Raw genomic sequence first — 24,653 nt, forward strand, 5'->3', positions numbered from 1 at the left:
CCCCTATGCAGTAGCAGTAGCAGCAGTAAAATGCTTATTTGGAGTTGATGTTGTTCTGGAAGCATTCTACATTTCATACCACAACTCTTTATATTTAGCCTCTTTAAAAAAAACAGATGCTGCCAAAGCCCATGTATACACATTGTACACGCGCTCCCCTGCTTGCTGGCTCCCGCCCACACCACACCACACCACACCATGGGTCAACATTGCATCAGCTGGCCAGATAGCACAAGACCAGTGGCATTTTAGCACCATTTTTTATAGGGATGAACCAGTATTTAGATAATAAACAGCTTGCTACCGCAGAGTTTTATAGGGTATGAAGATATAGTCAGGACTGTGGAGAATAAGAAGAGGGTAGCTGTAGGAGCAACACTGTGGAGAATCTGTTAGAAGCACTTTGAATATTAATGCTGTTGTTTGATTACATTACTGTATCTCAGTGATTCACTTTGTAGTTATTGTACGATGACTCATCTTTGTTTTAGGCTGTTTTGACTAAGATATAAACAAAACAAATTTACAAATATCTGCTGTGTTTGACACAAAAATGTAACAGTTTTGTTAAATGTTTCCCAGTGTTTGAACAGTTTATTAGCACTGCTGCTGTTCAAATTCATTCAAATCTGACCACTTTGTCCACAAAAAGATGATTGCATGTCTTTGGGGATCTCTGTCATGTTACAGGGCTGGTGAGAGAACACTAGGATACATGTGGGGTAGTAGAGGTGGTCGGCAGTGGTTTCTATTACAATTAAAATATCATTGTTAGACTCCCCGTCTCTCCAGAGCTCTTTCATCCTGTTGTCTCTGGAAATGAAATGAGAGGATTTAAACTGCTGGGCCAGAGCCACTTGAGATTGGTTTGCAGCCAGGTGGATTCCAGCCAGGTGGATTTCAGCCAGGTGGATTTCAGCCAAGGGTGTCTGACTGTCTGTGCCTCTGTAGTACCACAGACAGGTAATGATATGGTGTCACGATTCCTACCGACGGTGGCGCCCCCTCCTGCTCGGGTGGCGCTCGGCGGTCGTCGTCACCGGCCTATTAGCTACCACCGATTCCCTTTTTGTTTTTCCCTTTTTTTATGTTTTCTCACCTGCCCTGAGTTAGTCATTAAGAGGGCTATTTAGTTCAGCTGGCCCGCTCCCTATTGTGCGGGATTGTCTTTCTGTGTGTCGACTGCGTTTTGTTCGACTGTGCTTGTCGAGTGTATTTTCCCTGTTGTTGGGAAACCTTTTATTTTGTGCTTGTGGTTTATTAAAATTACCCACACAGTGTTCGCTGCTTCCTGCGCTTCTTTCCGCCACACAACAGACAAGCCGTTACATATGGGGGCCAGCTTCCTGAATCCAGATTAGTCCTACAAATGTATTAATAATCTGCCTTTATTAGAAAACTGAAATTGGTCCTTTAAAGTTTGGAACAAACCATTGTTGTGTGTTTGGGGTCAGGTTTACCTGTGGTATTGTAGACATGACAGGGCTCAGAGTCATCACTATCCTCCAGGAGAGGCGCAGAGTCACCATCTGTCCTCCGCTGGGGGCTCAGAGTCATCACTGTCCTCCACTAGGGGATCAGAGTCATCACTGTCCTCCACTAGGGGCTCAGAGTCATCACTGTCCTCCACTAGGGGATCAGAGTCATCACTGTCCTCCACTAGGGGCTCAGAGTCATCACTGTCCTCCACTAGGGGCTCAGAGTCATCACTGTCCTCCACTAGGGGCTCAGAGTCATCACTGTCGTCACTAGGAGCTCAGTCATCACTGTCCTCGGGGCTCAGATTCATCACTGTCCTCGTCTAGGGGCTCAGAGTCATCACTGTCGTCACTAGGAGCTCAGACATCACTGTCCTCGGGGCTCAGATTCATCACTGTTCTCGTCTAGGGGCTCAGAGTCATCACTGTCCTCGTCTAGGGGCTCAGAGTCCTTACTGTCCTCGTCTAGGGACTTAGTCATCACTGTCCTCAGGGCTCAGAGTCATCACTGTCCTAGGGGTTCAGAGTCATCGCTGTCCTAGCGGCTCAGAGTCATCACTGTCCTAGGGGTTCAGAGTCGTCACTGTCCTCAGGGCTCAGAGTCATCACTGTCCTCCACTAGATGGTCAAAGTCATCACGGTCCTCCACTAGGGGATCAGAGTCATCACTGTCCTCCACTAGGGGTTCAGAGTCACCATCTGTCCTAGGGGCTCAGAGTCATCACTGTTCTCCCTTAGGTGCTCAGAGTCATCACTGTCCTCCACTAGGGGCTCAGAGTCATCACTGTTCTTGTCTAGGGGCTCAGAGTCATCACTGTCCTCGTCTAGGGGCTCAGAGTCCTTACTGTCCTAGGGGCTTAGTCATCACTGTCCTCAGGGCTCAGAGTCATCACTGTCCTAGGGGTTCAGAGTCATCGCTGTCCTAGCGGCTCAGAGTCATCACTGTCCTCCACTAGGGGCTCAGAGTCCTTACTGTCCTAGGGGCTTAGTCATCACTGTCCTCAGGGCTCAGAGTCATCACTGTCCTCCACTAGGGGCTCAGAGTCATCACTGTCCTCCACTAGGGGATCAGAGTCATCACTGTACTCCACTAGGGGATCAGAGTCATCACTGTCCTCCACTAGGGGATCAGAGTCATCACTGTCCTCCACTAGGGGATCAGAGTCATCACTGTCCTAGGGGATCAGAGTCATCACTGTCCTCCACTAGGGGCTTAGAGTCATCACTGTCCTCCACTAGGGGCTTAGAGTCATCACTGTCCTCCACTAGGGGATCAGAGTCATCACTGTCCTCCACCGGGGGCTCAGAGTACTCACTGTACTCCACTAGGGGATCAGAGTCATCACTGTACTCCACTAGGGGATCAGAGTCCTCACTGTACTCCACTAGGGGATCAGAGTCATCACTGTACTCCACTAGCGGATCAGAGTCATCACTGTACTCCACTAGGGGATCAGAGTCATCACTGTCCTCCACTAGGGGATCAGAGTCATCACTGTACTCCACTGGGGGATCAGAGTCATCACTGTACTCCACTAGGGGCTAGTCATCAGTGCTGAAGGACAGGGTGTCTGCTGCTCCGGTGCCTAATATTTACTTACTTTACTTTGATTTTGGTCTGGCAGTGTTTCCCTATATCGTTACTTAGGCAGGGTGGGATCTCTTGCTTAGCTCTGTTGCAACCTTCCTAAAATACTTTTGTTTGGTTACATTTGAAATGTTATTCTTTATTTTAGCCCTGGATGCTTCTCTGGAGCTCTACCATAGAAAATATACTCTATAGCCCTACCCTAGGAAAGATAATCTAGAGCCCTACCCTAGGAAAGATACTCTAGAGCTCTACCCTAGGAAAGATACTCTAGAGCTCTACCCTAGGAAAGATACTCTAGAGCTCTACCCTAGGAAAGATACTCTAGAGCTCTATCCTAGGAAAGACACTCTAGAGCTCTACCCTAGGAAAGATACTCTAGAGCTCTACCCTAGGAAAGATACTCTAGAGCTCTACCCTAGGAAAGATAAGAGTAACCTGTATGGTTGCTGCTGTATTACAAAGGGCATGGGCGAAGTAAATTGTTATTAAACTGTGCCCGTCTTGAATCAGGCTATGGGAAGTCGTTCGGTCCATCACTCACTCAAGGACCCTGACGGCAGTTTGTTTGCCAAACCCTGTCATGTTTGTTGCATTATGTCCATAGCTTTGAACCAATGTTGACAAGCTCATGAATCTTCTATGAATTCTGAAAGATGTGGGCCAAGGCTGTTTGTCAACACTGCATTGACTGGGTAGAGAGAGAGATGATTTCAAATGATCTCCTTTTTACCTATTAATACAGTCTAGAGGTTACCCTGATCTATTACTACAGTCTAGAGGTTACCCTGATCTATTACTACAGTCTAGAGGTTACCCTGATCTATTACTACAGTCTAGAGGTTACCCTGATATATTACTACAGTCTAGAGGTTACCCTGATCTATTAATACAGTCTAGAGGTTACCCTGATCTATTACTACAGTCTAGAGGTTACCCTGATCTATTAATACAGTCTAGAGGTTACCCTGATCTATTAATACAGTCTAGAGGTTAGCCTGATATATTACTACAGTCTAGAGGTTACCCTGATATATTAATACAGTCTAGAGGTTACCCTGATCTATTACTACAGTCTAGAGGTTACCCTGATCTATTAATACAGTCTAGAGGTTACCCTGATCTATTAATACAGTCTAGAGGTTACCCTGATCTATTACTACAGTCTAGAGGTTACCCTGATCTATTAATACAGTCTAGAGGTTACCCTGATCTATTAATACAGTCTAGAGGTTACCCTGATCTATTAATACAGTCTAGAGGTTACCCTGATCTATTAATACAGTCTAGAGGTTACCCTGATCTATTACTACAGTCTAGAGGTTACCCTGATCTATTAATACAGTCTAGAGGTTACCCTGATCTATTACTACAGTCTAGAGGTTACCCTGATCTATTAATACAGTCTAGAGGTTACCCTGATCTATTAATACAGTCTAGAGGTTACCCTGATCTATTAATACAGTCTAGAGGTTACCCTGATCTATTAATACAGTCTAGAGGTTACCCTGATCTATTAATACAGTCTAGAGGTTACCCTGATCTATTAATACAGTCTAGAGGTTACCCTGATCTATTACTACAGTCTAGAGGTTACCCTGATCTATTACTACAGTCTAGAGGTTACCCTGATCTATTACTACAGTCTAGAGGTTACCCTGATCTATTACTACAGTCTAGAGGTTACCCTGATCTATTACTACAGTCTAGAGGTTACCCTGATCTATTACTACAGTCTAGAGGTTACCCTGATCTATTAATACAGTCTAGAGGTTACCCTGATCTATTAATACAGTCTAGAGGTTACCCTGATCTATTAATACAGTCTAGAGGTTACCCTGATCTATTACTACAGTCTAGAGGTTACCCTGATCTATTAATACAGTCTAGAGGTTACCCTGATCTATTACTACAGTCTAGAGGTTACCCTGATCTATTACTACAGTCTAGAGGTTACCCTGATCTATTACTACAGTCTAGAGGTTACCCTGATCTATTACTACAGTCTAGAGGTTACCCTGATCTATTAATACAGTCTAGAGGTTACCCTGATCTATTACTACAGTCTAGAGGTTACCCTGATCTATTACTACAGTCTAGAGGTTACCCTGATCTATTAATACAGTCTAGAGGTTACCCTGATCTATTAATACAGTCTAGAGGTTACCCTGATCTATTAATACAGTCTAGAGGTTACCCTGATCTATTAATACAGTCTAGAGGTTACCCTGATCTATTAATACAGTCTAGAGGTTACCCTGATCTATTACTACAGTCTAGAGGTTACCCTGATCTATTAATACAGTCTAGAGGTTACCCTGATCTATTAATACAGTCTAGAGGTTACCCTGATCTATTACTACAGTCTAGAGGTTACCCTGATCTATTAATACAGTCTAGAGGTTACCCTGATCTATTACTACAGTCTAGAGGTTACCCTGATCTATTAATACAGTCTAGAGGTTACCCTGATCTATTAATACAGTCTAGAGGTTACCCTGATCTATTAATACAGTCTAGAGGTTACCCTGATCTATTACTACAGTCTAGAGGTTACCCTGATCTATTAATACAGTCTAGAGGTTACCCTGATCTATTAATACAGTCTAGAGGTTACCCTGATCTATTACTACAGTCTAGAGGTTACCCTGATCTATTAATACAGTCTAGAGGTTACCCTGATATATTACTACAGTCTAGAGGTTACCCTGATATATTAATACAGTCTAGAGGTTACCCTGATCTATTAATACAGTCTAGAGGTTACCCTGATCTATTAATACAGTCTAGAGGTTACCCTGATCTATTAATACAGTCTAGAGGTTACCCTGATCTATTACTACAGTCTAGAGGTTACCCTGATCTATTAATACAGTCTAGAGGTTACCCTGATCTATTAATACAGTCTAGAGGTTACCCTGATCTATTAATACAGTCTAGAGGTTACCCTGATCTATTAATACAGTCTAGAGGTTACCCTGATCTATTAATACAGTCTAGAGGTTACCCTGATCTATTACTACAGTCTAGAGGTTACCCTGATCTATTAATACAGTCTAGAGGTTACCCTGATCTATTAATACAGTCTAGAGGTTACCCTGATCTATTACTACAGTCTAGAGGTTACCCTGATCTATTAATACAGTCTAGAGGTTACCCTGATCTATTACTACAGTCTAGAGGTTACCCTGATCTATTAATACAGTCTAGAGGTTACCCTGATCTATTAATACAGTCTAGAGGTTACCCTGATCTATTAATACAGTCTAGAGGTTACCCTGATCTATTACTACAGTCTAGAGGTTACCCTGATCTATTACTACAGTCTAGAGGTTACCCTGATCTATTACTACAGTCTAGAGGTTACCCTGATCTATTACTACAGTCTAGAGGTTACCCTGATCTATTAATACAGTCTAGAGGTTACCCTGATCTATTACTACAGTCTAGAGGTTACCCTGATCTATTAATACAGTCTAGAGGTTACCCTGATCTATTAATACAGTCTAGAGGTTACCCTGATCTATTAATACAGTCTAGAGGTTACCCTGATCTATTACTACAGTCTAGAGGTTACCCTGATCTATTACTACAGTCTAGAGGTTACCCTGATCTATTACTACAGTCTAGAGGTTACCCTGATCTATTACTACAGTCTAGAGGTTACCCTGATCTATTACTACAGTCTAGAGGTTACCCTGATCTATTACTACAGTCTAGAGGTTACCCTGATCTATTAATACAGTCTAGAGGTTACCCTGATCTATTAATACAGTCTAGAGGTTACCCTGATCTATTACTACAGTCTAGAGGTTACCCTGATCTATTAATACAGTCTAGAGGTTACCCTGATCTATTACTACAGTCTAGAGGTTACCCTGATCTATTACTACAGTCTAGAGGTTACCCTGATCTATTACTACAGTCTAGAGGTTACCCTGATCTATTACTACAGTCTAGAGGTTACCCTGATCTATTACTACAGTCTAGAGGTTACCCTGATCTATTACTACAGTCTAGAGGTTACCCTGATCTATTAATACAGTCTAGAGGTTACCCTGATCTATTACTACAGTCTAGAGGTTACCCTGATCTATTAATACAGTCTAGAGGTTACCCTGATCTATTACTACAGTCTAGAGGTTACCCTGATCTATTACTACAGTCTAGAGGTTACCCTGATCTATTAATACAGTCTAGAGGTTACCCTGATCTATTACTACAGTCTAGAGGTTACCCTGATCTATTACTACAGTCTAGAGGTTACCCTGATCTATTACTACAGTCTAGAGGTTACCCAGATCTATTACTACAGTCTAGAGGTTACCCTGATATATTAATACAGTCTAGAGGTTACCCTGATCTATTAATACAGTCTAGAGGTTACCCTGATCTATTAATACAGTCTAGAGGTTACCCTGATCTATTAATACAGTCTGGAGGTTACCCTGATCTATTACTACAGTCTAGAGGTTACCCTGATCTATTACTACAGTCTAGAGGTTACCCTGATCTATTACTACAGTCTAGAGGTTACCCTGACCTATTAATACAGTCTAGAGGTTACCCTGATCTATTACTACAGTCTAGAGGTTACCCTGATCTATTAATACAGTCTAGAGGTTACCCTGATCTATTACTACAGTCTAGAGGTTACCCTGATCTATTAATACAGTCTAGAGGTTACCCTGATCTATTAATACAGTCTAGAGGTTACCCTGATCTATTACTACAGTCTAGAGGTTACCCTGATCTATTACTACAGTCTAGAGGTTACCCTGATCTATTACTACAGTCTAGAGGTTACCCTGATCTATTACTACAGTCTAGAGGTTACCCTGATCTATTACTACAGTCTAGAGGTTACCCTGATCTATTAATACAGTCTAGAGGTTACCCTGATCTATTAATACAGTCTAGAGGTTACCCTGATCTATTAATACAGTCTAGAGGTTACCCTGATCTATTAATACAGTCTAGAGGTTACCCTGATCTATTAATACAGTCTAGAGGTTACCCTGATCTATTACTACAGTCTAGAGGTTACCCTGATCTATTAATACAGTCTAGAGGTTACCCTGATCTATTACTACAGTCTAGAGGTTACCCTGATCTATTACTACAGTCTAGAGGTTACCCTGATCTATTAATACAGTCTAGAGGTTACCCTGATCTATTACTACAGTCTAGAGGTTACCCTGATCTATTACTACAGTCTAGAGGTTACCCTGATCTATTACTACAGTCTAGAGGTTACCCTGATCTATTAATACAGTCTAGAGGTTACCCTGATCTATTAATACAGTCTAGAGGTTACCCTGATCTATTACTACAGTCTGGAGGTTACCTTGATTTATTACTACAGCGGTTACCCTGACCTTTTACTACAGAGGTTACCCTGACCTATTACTACAGAGGTTACCCTGACCTATTAATACAGTCTAGAGGTTACCCTGACCTATTACTACAGTCTAGAGGTTACCCTGACCTATTACTACAGAGGTTACCCTGACCTATTACTACAGTCTAGAGGTTACCCTGACCTATTACTACAGAGGTTACCCTGACCTATTACTACAGTCTAGAGGTTACCCTGGTTAGGTCACATGTTCAGTAAAAACTTAAATTACATTTGTATTAGAACAAAATCTCATACCTGCTTATACCAAGTTATAAAGCATTATTCCTGCTTATACCAATTTATAAAGCATTATTCCTGCTTATACCAATTTATAAAGCATTATTCCTGCTTATACCAAGTTATAAAGCATTATTCCTGCTTATACCAAGTTATAAAGCATTATTCCTGCTTATACCAAGTTATAAAGCATTATTCCTGCTTATACCAAGTTATAAAGCATTATTCCTGCTTATAGCAATCTATAAAGATTAGAACTGCAGGCAAAACATTTACCAAAAGTTGTTGTTGCGATATGTTCTATTTGAGGCCCTGAGCTTTGCCTCTCTGTCTTGTGCTGTCCATTCTCGATTAGCCCCAAGGAGATCCATCCGTGTGGGCATTGTGATTGAGAGCTTCATCATACCACGTGGGTGTTGGTTGCTTAGAGTAGATCTCTTCTTGAATTAGCTACAGTATCACAGTAAGTACAACTGTGTGAAACGTGAGGTGACTCTCAAGATAAATAATTGCCTTCATTAATCAATGGAGAGGACTGAAATAGGATCTGTACTGCTGAGATTTGGGTTTGTTTGGGCCTGGGGAGGATACCAGTTTCATTACCATTTAAAGGCTGCCTTGAACGTTTCATAGTACGCACAAAGGCTTATAATTTTTTTAAGATAAATATTTTACTGTTACCTTTGACTTGGCCTGTATTATTTTAATTGTTTGGTTGAACCATTATTTGCATCAACTGAATACTGAAGAGGAAAATGTTAGGAATCACTGGATAAGCAATCGAGGCCAATTTTTTTGTAAGAAGTTAGGCCCTCCACCTCAGAAGTTTAAGGAAATGTGTTTTTAAATGTTTATTGTTGAATACACATTCTATCTAGCCAATAAGTTATTAGCCAAGTCTGTTGCAATAGTCAAGAACATGGATACTGTTGTCAGAGAACTCCTGCTGGTCTGTGTCTCGTCTCAGATCTTAACTGCAGAAGAACAACATTGTCTATTTCCATAGCTCACCCATCCGTGACATTGAGTTGCAGCCTCCCTGGAACAGATCAGGGATGACATTTTAGAGTCGATTGATGTGGAAACAGTTTCAATCACTCTTAGCAGGTTCTAGCAGTGAAAATCAATATCAACATATATTTTCCCTCAGATCCAGTCCAGATTCATAACTAATCTATCATATCAGAAACAATATCAAGTACTGACTTGTCAGACATCTATTACCAAATATGTGTTTTGCTCTGTTTCATTGTTTAAATGTGGGAATTTAATTTGACCACCCTGTTGCAAACGTTTAGTGTTTCCAAAGTTTAAGAAGGCTTATAAAGTTTATAATTTCCACTTAAAAATGTCAGACTTGCCTTAACTAAAAATGTATTATAATTCACACAATAATTCACATTTCCTGTTGCTGAAGGATAATTTTCCTGCTGTGAGGAACTGGTCAGATCCAAGAAATAATCAAGTCAATTGTCTTGAATGGGGGAAATCACTCAGAATGGTCTGGAACCTGATTTTAAATTCAGTCTGTGAAGCTTCACACAACTTATATTTAAATATGGAATGACACAGTGCTGCTCTACTGAAGACTAACACGGATCTACTGTACCTGGGTCAGTAGTCTGTAAGCTTACACTTTATAGTGTGGAGAGCTTAAGGCCTCTATTGAATCCGCATCGCTGAAGTTCAAATCAAATCACATTTTATTTGTCACATGCGCCGAATACAACAGGTGTAGACCTTACAGTGAAATGCTTACTTACAAGCCCTTAGCCAACAATGCAGTTTTAAGGAAAAACCTATAAAAAAAGTATGAGATAAGAATAACAAATAATTAAATAGCAGCAGTAAATAACAATAGCGGGGCTATATACAGGGTGTACCGGTACAGAGTCAACGTGGAGGCTATATACAGGGGGTACCGGTACAGAGTCAACGTGGAGGCTATATACAGGGGGTACCGGTACAGAGTCAATGTGGAGGCTATATACAGGTGGTACCGGTACAGAGTCAATGTGCAGGCTATATACAGGGGGTACCGGTACAGAGTCAATGTGTCAATGTGCGGGGGCACCGGTGTTGAGGTAATTTAGGTAATTATGTACATGTAGGTAGAGTTATTAAAGTAGCTATGCATAGATAATAACAGAGTAGCAGCAGCGTAGGGGTGGGGGGGGGGGGCAATGCAAATAGTCTGGGTAGCCATTTTATTAGCTGTTCAGGAGTCTTAGAAGCTGTTTAAAAGCCTCTTGGACCTAGACTTGGCGCTCCGGTACTGCTTGCCGTGCGGTAGCAGAGAGAACAGTGTATGACTAGGGTGGCTGGAGTCTTTGACAATTTTTAGGGCCTTCCTCTGACACCGCCTGGCATTGAGGTCCTGGATGGCAGGAAGCTTGGCCCCGGTGATGTACTGGGCCGTACGCACTACCCTCTGTAGTGCCTTGCGGTCGGAGGCAGAGCAGTTGCCATACCAGGCGGTGATGCAACCAGTCAGGATGCTCTCGATGGTGCAGCTCTAAAACCTTTTGAGGATCTGAGGACCCATGCCAAATCTTTTCAGTCTCCTGAGGGGGAATAGGTTTTGTCGTGCCCTCTTCACGACTGTCTTCAGCTTCACAGTGTTATTGAAATTTAAAGGCAATGTTCCCGCTTTAGCGGAGACTGCATTCACAGTAAACACTGCATATGTCGGGTCAATTGGAAATTACTTTTACATTTCTATGGCAGAATCTGTAACGCTTCAGCTTTACTGATTGAATAGAGCTCTAACTTGGCCTGAAATGGCTGACTGGCTCACTTCACTCCTAAAGTACCTGAACGTGCTTTATCGCTTTCTCTTTCTGTCTGTCTCTCTCCATCTCCCCTCTCTCTCTCTCTCTCTCTCTCTCTCTCTCTCTCTCTCTTTCGGTCTCTCTCCTTCTCCCTCTGTCTCTCTATTTCTCTCTATCTCTGCCTATCTCTCTCACTTTCTCACTCATCCTTCCCTCCTCTCTCTCTCTCTCCTTCTCCCTCTGTCTCTCTATTTCTCTCTATCTCTGCCTATCTCTCTCACTTTCTCACTCATCCTTCCCTCCTCTCTCTCTCTCCTTCTCCCTCTGTCTCTCTATTTCTCTCTATCTCTGCCTATCTCTCTCACTTTCTCACTCATCCTTCCCTCCTCTCTCTCTCTCTCTCTCCATTTCCTCCCTCACTCCCTGTCTCTCTCTCCATCTCCCCTCTCTCTCTCTCTCTCTCTCTCTCTCTCTCTCTCTCTCTCTCTGTCTCACTCACCATCTCCCCCCTCTCAATTCAATTCATTTCAATTTGCTTTATTGGCATGACATAACAATGTACATATTGCCAAAGCTTACGTTTGGATATTTACAATATTAAAATTAAAATAATCAAAATTGTCAACGGGACAACAGTAACGTTAACCAAGGGTCAAAATAACCGTTGAATAATAACAATATAGAGGACATGTGCAGGTTTATTGGTCTGTCAGACACTGTCCCTCATCTTATGGCAGGGAGCAATGTAGTGCGCTTCCAACCCACAGCTCTCTGCGTCCTCCCCCAACAGGACGGGTAGCCTACTCTCATCAGAGAGGTCTTTAAAACCTTGAATAAGGGTTTCAAATTAGGGGATATTATACTCTCTAATTATTTTATATTTTTTACATTTTGCAAAGAAATGCAGCTCTGTCTCAGCTTCTGCTGTTGTGCAGTCGTTGCACAGCCTTTCCTCTACAGGGAGCCAGGTTTTCCTGTGTCTCTCTCTCTTTCACCTTCCCCTCTCTTTCTCTCCATTTCTCCCCTCACTATCTGTCACTCTCTCTCATCATCTTCCCCCTCACTCTCTCTCTCTCCATTTCCCCCTCAACCTCTGTCTCTCTCTCTCACCCCCCTCTCTCTCTACCTCCCTCTCTCCCTCCACCTCCCTTATCACTCTCTTTCATGCTGGACAGACAACTAGGTAGATGACATACAGAGAGTCACCTTAGCACCCCCCAGCCATCCAAATCAAATCACATGTTATTGGTTGTGTGCACAGTTCAGCAGGTGTTATGGCAGGTGCAGTGAAATGCTTATGTTCTTAGCTCTTATCAATCAATGCAGTAAATGTCAACAAGATGTACTACAGCAAGAGATTTTACACCAGATATGTCCGGGTTAAAAGTAGTGCACTATATAGGGAATAGGGTGCCATTTGAGTCCCTTCAGTGTTGCTGATGCAGTGCTCAGCCTTGCATGCCTTGCTTATTTTATTTGGAGTTGCTTCAAGGCAATATGCTGCTTCAAGGCAATATGCATGCAAAGTAAGCCTGAAAAGAAAATCTAATTTGTAATACTGACACTGTATAACTCTTTGGGGCCACGAACCGTTTCGATATTGGGAAAGAAAATGTTAGACTTTTATTTTTATTATTACTTTTTTCACTATATGCCTTCTTGCTCTCTCTCTCTCTCTCTCTCTCTCTCTCTGTCTGTCTGTCTGTCTGTCTGTCTGTCTGTCTGTCTGTCTGTCTGTCTGTCTGTCTGTCTGTCTGTCTGTCTGTCTGTCTGTCTGTCTGTCTGTCTGTCTGTCTGTCTGTCTGTCTGTCTGTCTGTCTGTCTGTCTGTCTGTCTGTCTGTCTGTCTGTCTCTCTCTCTCTCTCTCTCTCTCTCTCTCTCTCTCTGTCTATCTCGCTCTCTCTCTCTGTCTGTCTCTCTCTCTCTCTCAACAATTCAATTTCGATTTAAGGGATTTATTGGCATGGGAAACATGTTTACATTGTCAAAGCAAGTGAATTAGATAGTAAACAAAAGTGAAATAAACAATAAAAATGAACAGTAAGTATTACACTCACAAAAGTTCTAAAAGAATAAAGACATTACAAATGTCATATTATTTGCAAATAGTTAAAGTACAAAAGGGAAAATAAATAAACATAAATATGGGTTGTATTTACAATGGTGTTTGGTCTTCACTGGTTGCCCTTTTCTTGTGTCAACAGGTCACAAATCTTGCTGCTGAGATTGCACACTGGGGTATTTCACCCAGTAGATATGGGAGTTTATCAAAATCGGGTTTGTTTTCGAATTCTTTGTGGATCTGTGTAATTCGAGGGAAATATGTTTCTCTAATCTGAGGGAAATATGTGTCTCTTTATTGCTCTCTCTCTCTCTCTCTCTCTCTCTCTCTCTCTCTCTCTCTCTCTGTTCTGTGTCTGAACCTATGTGGTTTAATGTATACCGGTTGCGGTGGGGAGTAGACCTACGACTTCACTCTCTAGTTGAGTGGCAGTAATAGCATAATGTCAAATGCATTTTTAATAGCAAGACAGTCTCAAAGTGCTATTCCTGGAGGTGAGGCCTATTTTTACTCAACAGTGTGTCTGTGAGAGACAGGTACTGAACTCTGTGAAGTACTATTCTGTGGATACGTCCATAATGGCACCCTATTCACTATATAGTGCACTACTTTTGACCAGGGCCCTATGGGTAGTAGTCAAAAGTAATGCACTTAATAGGAAAAAGGGTGCCATTCGGAACACAGCCTGTGTGTCTCTGAGAGGCAGGTACTGTACTCTGCTGTGGAGAAAACTATACTACTCGTAGGTTGCACCTCCGTCACTCGGTCGCGTCATGCCATTGCTATGAACGTTCTCAAGCCGCCGTACGCCATGGTGATGCCCAAAAGTTGTGATAAACCCAGTCATTCTGAACGGGGGCTAATGACGGTTTTGTCTAAATTACACAATAGTGGCTTGGAAATAAGATGAACAATGCTAAAGTAGGCAAATATTTTGTAGGAAACAACTTTGCTATCATGTCGTTAAATTTACTTGAGACAGATGGCAATGTTGTCATTAGCTAGCAAAAACAGCTAGCAATGCTAACATTAGCTAGCTTAAATCCATTGGTCTCTCCTCAATCTTAGCTAGTCAGCTAACGTTATTCTGCATCTAAGGTCAATCTGGCGACATCAAAATGATGACAAAACCTACTAATTCCTACTAATTATGTGTCTCCCTTAGCAATGTCATTGTATTTCCAAGCCACTGTAATGAACCTTTGCTTAATGCAACCCACGAATATTGTGCTTAAACCTACACCTTCACAACATGAGCGGAATGTTTGACCGAGTAGTTGGCAAGACAATCCGTGAACAGTGAACATCGTTGTGTTAGCAGTGTAGCACTCACTCAGGACTGCTTTGGGACTAGATCATTTTCAGTCTTGTTAATCCAAATTACAAGTAACATTAATGGTGTATGTATATAAAGAAGCTTTACCATAGCAACTTTTTATAATTTTCTGGAGCCAAGGGAATCCCAATACTACGGGAACCTGCAGAGACTCAACTAGCAGGAAATGGATCGTCTCTCGCTGTGGTTCCCTGACACTCGTAGGTTGATGGGGGTGGTATGGTGGGTGACCCGGCCTATAGAGCGCCCGTCCAGCGCTCTAACATCCATGGGAATGGAGAGGGGTTGAGTGGGGATGCCCAGCTCGGGCGGCAAGGTAACGTACATAAGACTCACATCGGCCCCCGAGTCGATGAGTACCTGGAGAGACTTGGACTGGTCACCCCACAGCAGGATGGCATGGAGAGGGGAGCGAGTAAGGGGTGAAGAACAGTTATCTAAAAAACCCACCATAGTACTCACTCCAACGAATGAGCTAGGTCTCTTGAAGGGACAGGTAGACACAAAATGACCGGCAGTACCGCAATACAGACAACTCTGGGTGTCAACTCTGCGTACGCGTTCGGAGACAGCCTAGTCCTGCCTAGCCCTGCCTAGCTGCATCAGCTCAGCAAGAGGTGAATTGGCAGTTTCCGGAGGCTCCTGGAGGGACTTGGGTAAGCTCGGATCCTCTCGGGGACATAGATGCCGGGGACTTCCGGAGTTCATCAGATGCAAGGTGGGATCCTTGAGTGAGCAATTGGGACCACAATCAGACCTCTTCTCCCTCCTACGTTCCCGTAGCGGACCATCGATCCGGATTGTTAAAGCGATGAGAGAGTCGAGATCCGTCGGCTGCCAGCTCATCCTTTACTTCCTCCAATAATCCGTGCAGGAACGTGTTGAACAGCGCTTCCGGGTTCCAGGCACCCTCCGCTGCTAGCATGCGGAAATCCACCGCATCTGCTACACTGAGGGAGTCCTGCCGAAGCTGGAGTAACTTCCAGGAAGCCTCGAAAACATTTTTCACCTCCGCCACGAATCCTTCCAGACTGAAGCATACGACCGACTGTTGTTCCCAAACGGCCGTAGCCCAGGCGAGGGCCCTCCCGGACATCAGTGTGATAAGGTACGCTAGCTTAGAGCGGTCCGAGGGGAAGGAGGAAGGATGCAGCTCCATGACGAAGGAACTCTGAGCGAGAAATTCCCAACAGTTGCACGACTCTCCATCAAAGCGCTCCGGGGGAGGTAAGCGGGGTTCCCGGGAAACCGGGGTGACAGCGCTGCTACCAGCCGGGTTACTGAGGGGCTGGAAGGTTACTATCGTGGTAGGCCGCCTAGTAGACAACCCACAGACTTGCTCCTGCAAAGTGTCCAATGCTTGGTCGTGACGTTCGGCTACTGCCTGGAACCCTTCCATCAGATCGCAAAGCTACTCCTCGTGCCTACCAATGGTGGCTCCTTGGGAGGAGATGGTGTAGCGGAGCTGGTCCAAGTCTGCTGGGTCAGTCAGGGCCAGTTCATACGATCACGTTTCAGGTAAGACCCAAATGTAGACTGTGTCGAAGTAACAAGGTTTATTACAGCAACGGGGGCAGGCAAATGACAGGTCAAAGCAGGCAGGGGTAGGTTATCCAGAGTCTGGGGCAAAGGTACAGGACGGCTGGCAGGCTCAGGGCGGGCAGAAAGGTAAAAAACCGGGAAAACTAGAAAGCAGGAACAAACGAGAGACAGGAACAGAGGGGAAAATGCTGGTATGCTTGACGAAACAAAACGAACTGGCAACAGACAAACAGAGAACACAGGTATAAATACACAGGGGATAATAATGAAGATTGGCGACACCTGGAGGGGGGAGGAGACATTAACAAAGACAGGTGAAACAGATCAGTGACACTGTGGAGGCTTTCACTGGAATAAAAGTAGTCAACAACAACGTAAGTGATTTCTATGGTCAGTGAGCAGGAAACATTTTGGAATTGTAAACAAACTGAGCATTCTAGTTATTATTTCAAGTTCAAAGTTCTAAGTTGATTGGCCTAATAAATAGATCGGAACTTCTTGTCAAGTTCTCTCTAAAAACAGCCAAGTCTAGCTGTTATCCTTTCCATTTCCAAATATTCCTTTCCTTGTTTCCCTCCATTTTGTGCCTACTGAAAGCCTTACACCAATGATACATTTATGATAAATTAAAGGCCACACTGGTGTTCCTGTGACTCTCTGCCTATATACCACAGAGACAGAGCCAGCCCGCTCAATACTTGTTATGCTACCACAGCTGTGACTACTGTTTGTATAGGACGATATTGGTAAATTGCTTCCGCAAGTTCTCTACAGAAGCCTGAACAGTGGTTCCCTGACTCTGTCAACTCCCACCAGGACAGAGCAGTCTGGCCCATTCAATGCCCACTATCCCATAAGAGCTCCATGGAGACCAGTGTTTGTGGTTGGGGTCCTGAGGGCTAAAGGGTTGGTGGGCTTGGAGCGGTGGATGGGTCCTGAGGGCTTAAGGGCTGTTGGGCCTGGAGCGGGGGATGGGTCCTGAGGGCTAAAAGGCTGGTGGGCCTGGAGCAGTGGATGCGTCCTGAGGGCTAAAGGGCTGGTGGGCCTGGAGCGGTGGATGGGTCCTCAGGGCTAAAGGGCTGGTGGGCCTGGAGCGGTGGATGGGTCCTGAGGGCTAAAGGGCTGGTGGGCCTGGAGCGGTGGATGGGTCCTGAGGGCTGGTGGGCCTGGAGCGGTGGATGGGTCCTGAGGGCTAAAGGGCTGGTGGGCCTGGAGCGGTGGATGGGTCCTGAGGGCTAAAGGGCTGGTGGGCCTGGAGCGGTGGATGGGTCCTGAGGGCTAAAGGGCTGTTGGGCCTGGAGCGGTGGATGGGTCCTGAGGGCTAAAGGGCTGGTGGGCCTGGAGCAGTGGATGGGTCCTGAGGGCTAAAGGGCTGGTGGGCCTGGAGCAGTGGATGGGTCCTGAGGGCTAAAGGGCCGGTGGGCCTGGAGCGGTGGATGGGTCCTGAGGGCTAAAGGGCCGGTGGGCCTGGAGCAGTGGATGGGTCCTGAGGGCTAAAGGGCTGGTGGGCCTGGAGCAGTGGATGGGTCCTGAGGGCTAAAGGGCTGGTGGGCCTGGAGCGGTGGAGGGGGATGTACTTCATAAGAGCTCCATGGAGACCAGTGTTTGCTTTCTCTCTCTCTCTCTTTCTTACTCTTACTCTCTTTTTCTTACTCTTACTCTCTCTCTCTCTCGCTCTCTCTCTCTCTCTCTCTCTCTTTCTGTCTCTTTCTGTCTCTCTCTCCCTCTCTGAAATCTTCATTTATACAGTGTTGTTTTGTTGTCATTGCTGCAACAATGTTATCTTTCTGTTGATCCTGGTGTTCTTGTCTTAGCTAGAAACATCGAACTCCATCAGCACTTATCGCCTTGTCTGACATTTATGAGAAATATGACTCCCAACCTCCTCTGTCTATTAGTAGGTCTACTCTACACACTGGCTGGTTGGAACAAGGCGTTAAACTCCACAGTATTCACCTCATTCCTTCCCTTCAGCATCTAGTAGTCTACTTCCCTGTGTCTTCTCTGCCCTCCAACTGATCATGTGCACAGCATGCGTGTCACAGAGTCCTGGGTTTTAGTATATTCACCTTTTCTCAAGTTCAGGTTGGTGGCAGCAGAAGGGGAGTGGTGACAGTTTGTTTGGCTCACCGGGAGCATCAGGGATCTCAGGTTACTGCCCTCTGGATTCATCAGGTCACACAAACACCTGCTCCTGTCCTTTAAGACCAGCTGTAGACAGCCTGCTGCTGCATAGAAAAGAAGAGAGGGAGAGAAAGAGAGAGGGCGAGAGAGACAGGGAGAGAAAGGGAGAGAGAGAGACAGACAGGGAGAAAGAGAGCGAGAGAGAGAGAGACAGGGAGAAAGAGAGGGAGAGAGAGCGAGAGGGGAAAAGAGGGAGAGAAAGAGAGAGAGAGAGAGAGACAGGGAGAAAGAGAGAGAGAGAGAGAGAGAGAGAGAGAGAGAGAGAGAGGGAGAGAGAGAGGAAAAGAGAAAGGGAGAGAAAGAGAGAGAGAGAGAGACCGAGAGAGAGAGAGAAAGGGACTTGAATGGGCCGTTGAGACAGTTGGTAGAGCATGGCGATTGCAATGCCAGGATAGTGGGTTTGATTCCTGGGACCACCCATATGTAAAATGTATGCACATAAGTCTGACTGTAAGTCGCTTTGGATAAAAGTGTCTGCTAAATGGCATTTATTACTATTATATTAAGACTGGGACTCTGTTGTGACTACTGCCAGGTTTAAGTGACATATGGTGTGAAAAGGATAAGGGGGGAGGGGGGCAAGGTCGAGCTGCTGCTCCATCACTCAGACAGTAGACCTCCAGAGCCATATAGATCAGAGGTGTCAAACATACTGGGCCCAATCTGGCCCACGAGGGGGTCCAATCTGGCCCGCAGGTAGTTTGAGTAAAAAAAATTATATATATTTTACCATGAGGAAGTATAACAAATGTTAGTGCGGCCCACCGGACCTCGTTGAAACTCGAATGCTAAATTAGTTTGACACCCCTGCTATAGATAGACTGTAATGCTGCTCTTTAGCTGTCTAGCAGATAGTTGCAGCAGACCTGGGTGCAAATACTATTTGCAATAATTTCAAATGCATTTTCTGGGCTTGATTGATCTTGCCTGGTGCAATGGAGCAAATAGAAAAGCTGCAAAAGTGCAAACCCCACCTATCTGGCACTCCCAGGCAGGCTAAAGCAAACGCTCAACGTATCTGAACGATTTTGCAACCTGGTTTACAGCCTTCTTTCACTGTGCTCTCCATGCCAAGTTTTGATTCCAACGGTTCATTACTGTAGAAACTGTCATCTTGGTCATCAAACAGTTACAAGATAATCACACTACTAAATCACTACTAAAGTAGGAGTCAACAGTTGAGTCATACGTTTATGAAAGTATAGCCTGATGCGCTCCTATTGGTGAATTCAACACCAATTGCGCTGCTTTCGTGTGTTCGGTTTACAGCGCGCAGCGGAGGGAAAGTGTACAGACACGTCACAGTCCTAGCTAGGCTACTAAAATGTTGCAGTCTGGGTTCGGTTTTTAAAGCTTGACAATGATCAACTAAAAGGCTGCCTACTCAAATACAATACATTTTGAGTGCACCATACAGCAATGTTGCATTCAACCGCAGCGGTTCCATGCAGTGCAAAAACATATTTTAAGTTTTAAATGTCACAGCAACCTATAGCTATGTTTTTGTTATTTGGAGATAAATACTTGTTGATTAGGGTCGCAGCATATTATTTACATCTGCAAGCATAGCAGCAAAGGCTGGACGAATATAATGATCTCTTCTTTATCTCTTCTGTTTTAATTTGTTAAAATACTATATATAGCATCCTTTATTTTATTTATTTATTTATTTATTTCAGACCCCTTGACTTTTCCCACATTTTGATACATTAGAGCCTTATTCTAAAATGGATCAAATATTTTTTTCCCCCTAATTAATCTGCGCACACCACCCCATAATGACAAAGCAAAAACAGGTTTTTAGAAATGTTATAACATTTATGACAAATTTAAAACAGAAATACCTTATTTACATAAGTATTCAGACCCTTTGCTATGAGACTCGAAATTGAGCTCAGGTGCATCCTGTTTCCATTTATCCTCTTTGAGAGGTTTCTACAACTTGACTGGAGTCCATCTGTGGTTAATTCAATTGATTGGACATGATTTGGAAAGGCACACACGTGTCTATATAAGGTCCCACAGTTGACAGTGTATGTCAGAGCAAAAAACAAGCCATGAGGTCAAAGGAATTGTCCGTAGAGCTCCGAGACAGGATTGTGTCGAGGCACATATCTGGGGAAGGGTACCAAAACATTTCTGCAGCATTGAAGGTCCCCAAGAACACAGTGGCCTCCATCATTCTTAAATGGAAGAAGTTTGGAACCACCAAGACTTTTCCTAGTGCTGGCCGCCCAGCCAAACTGAGCAATCTGGGGAGAAGGGCCTTGGTCAGGGAGGTGACCAATAACCCGATGGTCACTCTGACAGAGCTCTAGAGTTACTCTGTGGAGATGGGAGAAACTTCCAGAAGGGCAACCATCTCTGCAGCTATCCACCAATCAGGCCTTTATGGTAGAGTGGCCAGACGGAAGCCACTCCTCAGTAAAAGGAACATGACAGCCCACTTGGAATTTACCAAAAGGCACCTAAAGGACAAACAAGACAAAGAATATTCTCTGCTCTGATGAAACCAAGATTGAACTCTTTGGCCTGAATGCCAAGCGTCACGTCTGGAGGAAACCATCCCTATGGTGAAGCATGGTGGTGGCAGAATCATGCTGTGGGGATGTTTTTCAGCATCAGGGACTTGGAGACTCTTCAGGATAGAGGCAAAGATGAACGACGCAAAGTACAGAGAGATCCTTGATGAAAACCTCAGGACCTCAGACTGGGGCAACGGTTCACCTTCCAACAGGACAACGACCCTAAGCACACAGCCAAGAAAACGCAGGAGTGGCTTCGGGACAAAGTCTCTGAATGTCTTTGAGTGGCCCAGCCAGAGCCCGGACTTAAACCTGATCGAACATCTCTGGAGAGACCTGAAAATAGCTGTGCAGCAACGCTCCCCATCCAACCTGACAGAGCATGAGAGGATCTGCAGAGAAGAATGGGAGAATCTCCCAAAAGACAGGTGTGCCAAGCTTGTAGTATCATACCCAGGAAGACTTGAGGCTGTAATCGCTGCCAAAGGTGCTTCAACAAAGTACTGAGAAAAGGGTCTGAATACTTATGTACATTTAATATTTCGTAACGTAACAAAATGTGGAAAAAGTCAAGGGGTCTGAAAACTTTCCGAAGGCACTGTATGTGTGGCCTGCAAATGAGTTGTGTTTTTTTTCTCGATTTGGCCCTTACACTGATTGAGTTTGACACCCCTTTCCTACATAGTGCACAACCTATTGGCCCTGGTCAAAAGTAATGGGCTATATAGGGAATAGGGGACTATTTGAGATACAACCCACCAGTCATTTAGAAGGAGTCGCTGCCAGGACTGGAGTGCCTTGGCCCGGACTCTGGGCCAGCATCATTGTTTTCTTCCTGTAATCCACTGAGAGGGAGAGAGAGGGCTGTGCTATAGGTTAATTAAGACATCAAACTTGCTTCCAGGGAGTTCTCGGGCCAAGTCTGTCGAGCCCCTGGTGGGCCCCCTCTGGACATTTCACTTGAGGGGAAATCACTCAGACCTCAAGCCTCCGTTATGGAGTGTAACAGTAAAGTATATTACAGTCAATTCTGGATTACTATGACCAATATTTTCATGTTTATAATGGCATTGTTATGGCTTTTTGTGGGGCAATCATTTTGAATATTATTCCTATGCTGTTGCATGATGTTGTTGGTGTGAAACTAAGCATCAGCTGTGGTGAGGATAGCACTGGGATTCTATTAAATGACTCATAAGTAATTATGTGGTTGAGAGGGTCAACAGACATAGGCTGGGTTTCAGATGCTATCCTATATGGGATCAGAGGTGCAGGGTTTAAGGTATAAGCTGGTGTAATTGGTGGGAACTGATACCAGACAGCATTACCTCATCAGGTAGATGAGATGAGAGCCAGTGTGACTCCAAAACAATGCTTCAACAGGCCTGGGTTGGTAGCTCCAGCTGTGTGAGGTGGGCAGGATCCAATGAATTATTGCCGCTCGAATAGAGCCAGAGAGACAGAACCATAGCAACCCTCGGCTCCGATTAATGTGAGACGTGATCTGGCAGGAGAGACTGTGAGAGAGAGAGAGAGAGAGAGATGGAGGCCCGTCAGTAAAAATGTCAGAGACACAAATCAATATCTGTGGCCTGTGTGGGAGTTGCCAAGGAAAACAGAAAGAGAGAGATGGAGGAGTGATTATAGGATCTTCCTCTTCCGCAATAAACCCAGGGTCGTATTCACTAGGAACGAAACGGAAGCAAGCTCCCAAAACGGAGAGGGATTACCTGAATTTGTCAATTCAAAAATGCTTGTTCTTGTTTGCCGTTGCAAAACGTTTTGCTACGGTGTCGGCGTGCACTCATGAATATGACCCAGGTCTCCTTGAATCAGTTAGATAATGGAACCGGGTTGAAAACAAGATTTCAGAACCTAGTTTTCATGGGTAATATATTTATTCTGGCAGTAGAAGGGCTCTAACTTTTTGGGGGGCTTTTTGATGCTGTTTTTGATGCAACTATCGATGGGTTATCCTTTCCGGTACTTTCTAAACGCTTTCCCCTGATATGATTGTATGTACTGATAAAACAGCTGATTCCATTAAATATTCTGTACTCAGGTTGTTGTTATGATCCTCTCATAACATTCATAAATCTTGCATGGCCCTGCTCAGCATAATGACCCTCCAGCACTTGATGCGTTTTGCAAGGGTGGAGAAACCAGCTCGGTCTCATAGACTAGACGTAACATAGTAAATGTAAATCCAGGACACTCAAATTAGTATGATAAGTTACGTTTGGTATGGTTACATAAGACAGAATGTTACTTAAAACCTCTACAGGATCGGTGGGTCCCCTGCGGGACAGTTGAGCTAACGTAGGCTAATGCGATTAGCATGAGGTTGTAAGTAACAAGAAAATTTACCAGGACATAGACATATCTGATATTGGCAGAAAGCTTAAATTCTTGTTAATCTAACTACACTGTCCAATTTACAGTAACTATTATAGTGAAATAATACCATGCTATTGTTTGAGGAGAGTGCACAGTTTGGAATTTGAAAAGTTATTAATAAACCAATTAGGCACATTTGGGCAGTCTTGATACAACATTTTGAACAGAAATGCAATGGTTCATTGGATCAGTATAAAACTCTGCACACACACTGCTGCCATCTAGTGGCCAAAATCTAAATTGAGCCTGGGCTGGAATAATACATTATGGCCTTTATCTTGCATTTCAAAGATGATGGTACAAAAAAAATACAAAAAAAAGTTTGGTTTTTTCTTTGTATTTCCTTTTACCAGATCTCATGTGTTATATTCTCCTACATTCTTTTCTCATTTCCACAAACTTCAAAGTGTTTCCTTTCAAATGGTATCAAGTATATGCATATCCTTGCTTCAGGTCCTGAGCTACAGGCAGTTAGATTTGGGTAAGTCATTTTAGGCAAATATTGAAAAAAAGGGTTCGAATTGTCTCTTGCATACTGACCACAGTGCTCGCGTCGCAAAATAAAAGTACACATACATGTTATTCAATCATTGCACCCACACTGCTCGCGCGCGCCAACGAGCGTCTGCGTTGCCAAGCGCTAAAATAGAAGTCAGTTCTATTTGTGATGCTGAACGCGGTGCAAGTCCTGCCTCTCCTATCTCCTCATTGATTTATAGAAGAAGATACCCACGTGCCATCTCCTCATTGGTTATACCCACGTGGGTGATTGAAAGATGAACTGAGGTCGGCCGGTTGTGGTAACACACCTTATTATGAAAGTTAGATGCCAATCGCCATATAAAGTCCAAAGAAGAAAAGCCTGGAAGGAGGACAGATGACTAGAAAGGATTTGGTTGACCGTTTTATGTGTGGATTAATTGTCGGAGTAGAGGAGCTTGTGCATTTCAGGTGAAATAACAACTCAACGTTTATATCCTAGGGCAAATGAGCTAGCAACAGCAAGCTAGCTAAATAGGACAAATTAGCTAGCTAAATTTAAATAAATGTTTAATGCTTTTCTACCTGTTCCCAATTTTATTATAGTTGGTTCAGAGTTTGTTTTGATATTTCAACCTGCGTGTCGTGATCG

At 43.9% G+C, this 24,653-nt stretch overlaps 1 protein-coding gene across 5 annotated transcripts in view; it reads left to right on the forward strand.

The window, feature by feature from the left end:
• The window catches only part of LOC106608253 (ryanodine receptor 3), a 288,745-nt gene that overhangs the window by 6,837 nt on the left and 257,255 nt on the right, over nucleotides 1–24,653 (forward strand). The window lies entirely within an intron of this gene.

This window comes from Salmo salar, chromosome ssa06, assembly GCF_905237065.1.
Source record: "Salmo salar chromosome ssa06, Ssal_v3.1, whole genome shotgun sequence".
Classification (NCBI taxonomy): Eukaryota; Metazoa; Chordata; class Actinopteri; order Salmoniformes; family Salmonidae; genus Salmo; species Salmo salar.